Source organism: Hippocampus comes, unplaced genomic scaffold (genome assembly GCF_001891065.2).
Source record: "Hippocampus comes isolate QL1 unplaced genomic scaffold, H_comes_QL1_v1.1 scaffold104, whole genome shotgun sequence".
In the NCBI taxonomy this organism is placed as follows: Eukaryota; Metazoa; Chordata; class Actinopteri; order Syngnathiformes; family Syngnathidae; genus Hippocampus; species Hippocampus comes.
This window is the reverse complement of record NW_017806072.1, coordinates 5,660,451-5,666,500: the sequence shown is the minus strand read 5'-3', so window position 1 is coordinate 5,666,500 and position 6,050 is coordinate 5,660,451.

Here is a 6,050-nt window from a genome sequence, read left to right as displayed (position 1 = left end):
CCATTAACTGCGATAAACGAGGGATTACTGTATACACATTTTGGTGTGAGATCTTAACTTTCCTCAAAAGTATCTCATTTATCTTACTTGGCCAGCGCTTTGAATTTTTGCACGTATGGATGTGAGCAGCTATTTTTCTCCCCGCACATCCTCTGCAAAGAGCTCCAAACATCTTAGGGCTCCTGCAAAATGGAGCTGCTAAGCTTTCTGCTCAAAAGTTACGTGTTGAATTTTTTTCAGGGGCTTTTTAATAATTTTGAAACAGACTTCTTAAGCTTACCTGACCTCTTAAAATGTGAGGTAGAGGAGGAGAAGGAGCTTTTATTTGACGTCCTTTTAACGCCACGAGCCATAATATATACTGGAACATCACCCCTGTGCATTTCGATTTCAGTAGAGGCTTGACACTGATATTCTGCCAAAAGCATGAGTTTAATGGCTTGAGTGCAGATTGAGGTTCAGTGGGATAAAATAGGTTGGCTAGAAAAAGTAAAAGAAAAAAAAAAGACGCCTTTGAAAATTGTGACATATATAAACAGCAAGAAGACTGCAGTCTGCAAGTTGTCTGTTGTCCTGCTGTGGAGAAATGTCTGTCTCATTAAATGCTGAGACGGGCTGTGAAGTCACTGGGGAACCTTGATAAGCTGTGAAAGTGCTCGGAATGTGAATGTGGTTTACCTTACACTTGCTGGCTGCACGTTTGGAGTGGTTCAGCTCATCCAAGCGTTCGGTTCAGGATGATTTATGATCTCCTGTTTGTTTGGTCTGTAAATATGCTCTTACTTATTTTTTTAAGAAAGATGGATCTCGAACAGAATGCTGCACAATTAGCATTAACAGCTGTCTGTGGCAAGCCTTTTGAGCATTTATTCCATATCCCATATATCAGACATCGGCGTATTACACTAGTTCGGTCTTTGGAATAAATGGCTTGCCATATCGGTCTTACTTCTTTCAGTTAAAAGCAGCTATCCAGAATGAAATGCCAGTATTGTGTGAGTCACCATCTTGGCATGAGTCATATCCTGATGTATTGTTTTATTCTTCAATCTCTTTTCACGCAGACGGCAACCAATAAAATCCAAATATGACATAGCTGAGAGGAGATGAGTAAGTTCCCATACCTTTAATTATGGGACTTACAAATAATAAAAGACTTGATTAGTTATACAGCAACTGCACACAATAATGGGATCCAATACAATAACAGTGTTGACAATATTCTTTACAAAGAGAAGCATGCGTTGCGTTGTTCTTGTTGACACGGACAGTCTAGAGCAGTGGTTCTAAATCTTGTTAGAGGTACTGAACCCAACCAATTCATATGCACATTCATCAAACCCTTCATTAGTGAAAAATAAAATTATGATTTTTAAAAAATAAATTCAACACATTAAAAAACGCATTTATTAAAAACTGAAAAAAAGTAAATACAATTTCAAGATGTAAGTATAAGTTGTTTTTAATTGTGCACAAAATGAACCGTGCATGACGTACGATCATGACAGTCACACTTTTGACAACTGAGTGAACAAAATTTCCCGCAGCACTGATTGGACACGCAATGTCATGTGATCATCTGCAGCCAGTGATGGCCAAGCAGGCGTGTCATAACTAATTAACATGTTGAGTCGCGTGTGTCTTAGCCTCCATGGCAGCGGCGCCGTCGAACCCCTGAGACTGACTCACCGAACCCCTGGGGTTCGATCGAACCCAGGTTAAGAACCACTGCATGGAGGGAATTTTCCCTGAGTTTTAACGTTCCGGGTGGTTCCAAATTGCACTCCTCTCCAACCTCAGAATCTCTATTGATCATGAAGGTATAGTGCCCCCCCCCCCGCCCCCCCAAACCACTACCCTCAACACCTGCACACTTATTCCCTCTTCTATTCATAGTGACACAGATTATGTTTTAACAATCCTGTATGCCTATTATTGTGGTATAGTTTGCTAGAACATCGAGTTTGTTCGAACTGCACGGCATCATGTTTTGATGGTGGTGCTTATTCAGGTATCTTGTTGGATCATTCGATTATGCAGGCATGCTTAATGGTGTGGCTGATGACTGTCACTAATGACTTCAAGGTTTTAATGTCCCCTCAATCGATCACAACAAATACTGTACCCATCATTATGAAATGTGAATACGTGAACAAATGTAAAAGAAAGGCGCTAGAAGGAAATTAATTGATGGAAACATGTCTCAAAAAGAAATTAAATCAAAAATAATTAAATATGTTTTTCAAATATAATCATGATAATTAAAAAATAAGACTGTTCCAGCCCTCATTTCCAGCATGTACAACAATCGACAGAGTCCTTCGCCACCTCTGTTTTTCTTGAAAGGTTACAAGCCCTCATAAATCCCTTCCAAATACGTTCCGTTGATTTCTGTACCCACTCCCGTCACTTATTCCAATCCTGGTCCCGCAAAATGCCATTTCTCCCAATGCAGCAATACAGCAGCTTCCACTTGCTTCCTGGCTCGTGTGGGTTAATCTTTCTTTTTGCCTTGTTGGCTGACAGAGGAATTAACCTGATCAAGATGTAATAGATCGAACACATTTAAGAGGAGGAAAGGGAATCCCCAGGTAAGGACTGCAATTACAGGGGAGCCAGATGAAGGCTAACAGTCGGTTGAGGACTCGCCTTCAGCTGGACACTGGAGTGACAATGAGGCAATGTTTGTTCAGTGACTCATTGCACCTCTCCTGCATGCACCTCACATCGCTGCAGACCCCAGCAGGCTGCCTGCCGTGATTTAATCTCATCCCCTCTTGCCTGTGAGGGATTAAACCTTTAATCCACCAGAGTGAGGCCTGCTTGTTCTGACCAGGTTGCAGTTATTTTTTGTTTTGCGGCTGTGTTGATGCGTGCGCTGTGATTTAGGAGGGAAAACAGCACATGGTGGAGGGGGTTGCACATGTAAAAACGTTCAACTGTAGAAATATCAGGACCTTCCCAATCTCGCACCTGTGTCGAATCCGCAGTTAGGCATGTTTCTTTTTCTATAACCTGATAGAATGATAGAACAAACTAAATAAAAACAAAAAGTATTGTGTTACTTACTGTCACATGGGGGCAAGCTGCAGGACAGCAAATCCATTCAATTGCGACACAGGCATTGTCTCCTTTGAGCAAAAAAAAAAAAAAACTAATAGCTCCGCATGTGTGATCAGTCTCATGTTGCATACACAAGGCAGCCGCAGGCACATGCCGCACTGTAGGTTAATGAATAGTGATGGAGGGATTCAATAAGTTGCACAAAACTGTTCACACGCACACACACACACACTCGCGAACACACACATGTTCACTCTCTGTTTCCACTTCTGCTAATGTGTTGTTCACTCCGTTAGCATCCATAGGGGCCTGGACGAACAAACAAGTGTTTCCTTGTTAGAGTTGTTCCCTGAGGCAGCGGCGACCAAATGAGGAACCTCTCAAGGACAAAATGGGTGTGTCAGGTCACACTGTTTTAAGATTTTTTTCTGAGTATAATGATAGAAGTTTTCTAGCTGATAACTTTTGTGTCGCACTGCGGCGTTGTCGTCGTGTTGGTCAGCAGTCCACCACTTATTATTTTATTGTTGAAGTACCTGGAGGTGCATTTTGTCAGATGTAGCTCTGGTAAATGCGCAAAATCTTTTGGTACACGTCCCTCCAGCAGTCAGATTTGGGGAATCTAGTCCCTGCTTGAGCCTCATCTCACCAAGTCATTTTCAACAGTTGAAATATAGAAGAATTCTCATCGTGCGACACAAGGTGCTTTCAGTTAGGGTAGCTTCACGATAGAATGCAGCATGTCCTGATTTACACGGTGGCATACAAATATCAGACTCCACTTCCAGCTTTGTTGGAACTATTTGGGGAAGGTTCTTTCTGTATGACTGTGCCCTCGTGTACAAAGCAAGGCCAACTTGGATGAGGTTCATTTGGAAGAGCTCCAAGATTTTGTTGTAACTCTTCCTAAAACAAGGGGTTGTAGTTCCGGTAATAGTGGATATTTAATGATGCAATTGCATCTGCGGGGTGTTCAAGAAAAAAAATGATTCACTGAATTTTAATCATTCCGAAATCTGGTAACATTCTCACTGAAAGGAAATTAGCTCTGTTTAATGTTCAAATTCAGTTTAAGTTGAATGTTAGTTTGTTTTATTTATTTCCTTTTTTTTAAGTTGAAGAATGACATTCATGAGCAATGAAAAGGTCATTTGTATGTCATGTGCAGTGTGCGCTTCTGAGGAAATTCAATGAAAATCTGCCAAATGAAGTGCAGAAATGGCAGAAGAAATTCAAAATGACGGCAAGACGGACAAAGTGCACGCAAACATTTGTGAAGCTTTGTGAAATTGTTTCTAAAATCTACATCCATTCGAATATGTTGTTGGAATCTTGATTTGTCCACATACTTTGCCTAAGATATGTAGTTATCCAGATGTTGAGAGTTCAATTTATGTAATTTTCAATTTCAGTTGATTGTAGTCTTGATAACCAAATGGAATTGTTCTTGTCTTTAGGTTAGGGCAAATTCATATGAGAAAAGTCCGCTGTATTTGGGTAGTGTGAGCGCTGTGATCAGTTCAGTGCAGAAAGTACAGCCTGTTACAAACTTCCGTGGCCCCCAACGTACTCAACTCTCGCTCTAATGAAATGACTTTAAAAAAATCAGTGGCAAAAGCTACATTTTTTTTTGTGGTTTTTTTTTTTTTTTGTTTTTTGCCATCACCTCTTTCTTTACAGCGTGACAATTGTAGCCTGTGTGAGGCCTAATCCACTTTATTACTATGCCCCATGACCCTTTGTGTGAAATAGGTGTGCAACTTCCGATTTCGCGAAAACTGTGTTTTGTTTACATGTTAGTGTGAGTTCACTTTCCATGACGGTTACCGGTATATGCTTTTATTCATGTGGAAATGCCATTTGTTGCAGCTTAGAAGAGAAAACATTTCAATCTCGCTTCCTGCTAATGACTAATTCTTATGTGATCCTCGTTCCCGGGAAGGCACTGGAAACTTGCGGTTATCACAGCAACATTCTCTCGTCCTCGTCCAGGCAGCCAAGTCAAAACATTGCTCTTGTCGTCACAGATTCAACTTCTTCTGCTCGTTAGTACAAATGTCAACAGCACAACAAGTTCCTCAGCATTTTTCAATGCACTGGGGGGCTTATCATTGCTTAGAAAAGGGTGAAAAAAGAGAGTCCTCATACCCCCCCCCCCCACACACCCCCGCCCTTCCTGGCCACCATGTAGCTCCACCCCTGTGTAGGTTAACTATAAGCTACTTTTTTTTCATGCTCTATGCACTGTTGAAAAAGCTCAATCATATTACTTCTCTTATTTGAAATGTGAATTTCATGTCTCTCTTACATCATTATTTTGTTTTTTGTAAAAAAAAAAAATATATATCATTGTTTACATTAGATTTCATTCAATCATTCATTCAATCAATTTCCGATCCGCTTTATCCTCACACGGTTTGCGTCCTCATAGCCCCCCCACCCCTTCCTGGCCACCATGTAGCTCCTCCCGTGTGTAGGTAGGTTAACTATAAGCTGCTTTTTTTTCATGCTCTATGCACTGTTGAAAAAGCTCAATCATACCACTTCTCTTATTTGAAAGGTGAATTTCATGTCTCTCTTACATCATTATTTTGTTTTTTGTAAAAAAAAAAAAAAATCATTGTTTACATCAGATTTCATTCAATCATTCATTCAATCATTTTCCGATCCGCTTTATCCTCGCACGGGTCGCGGGGGGTGCTGGAGCGTATCCCAGTTGTCTACGGGCAGTAGGCGGGGGGACACTCTAAACCGGTTGCCAACCAATCGCAGGGCACACAGAGACGAACAACCATCCACGCTCACACTCATACCTTGGTACAATTTAGAGTGTTCAATCAGCCTGCCATACATGTTTTAGGAATGTGGGAGGAAACCGGAGTACCCGGAGAAAACCCACGCAGACCGGGGGGAACATGCAACCTCTACACAGGGAGGCCGAATTTGGTTTTGAACTCCGCACCTCTGCACTGTGAAGTTGCCGTGCT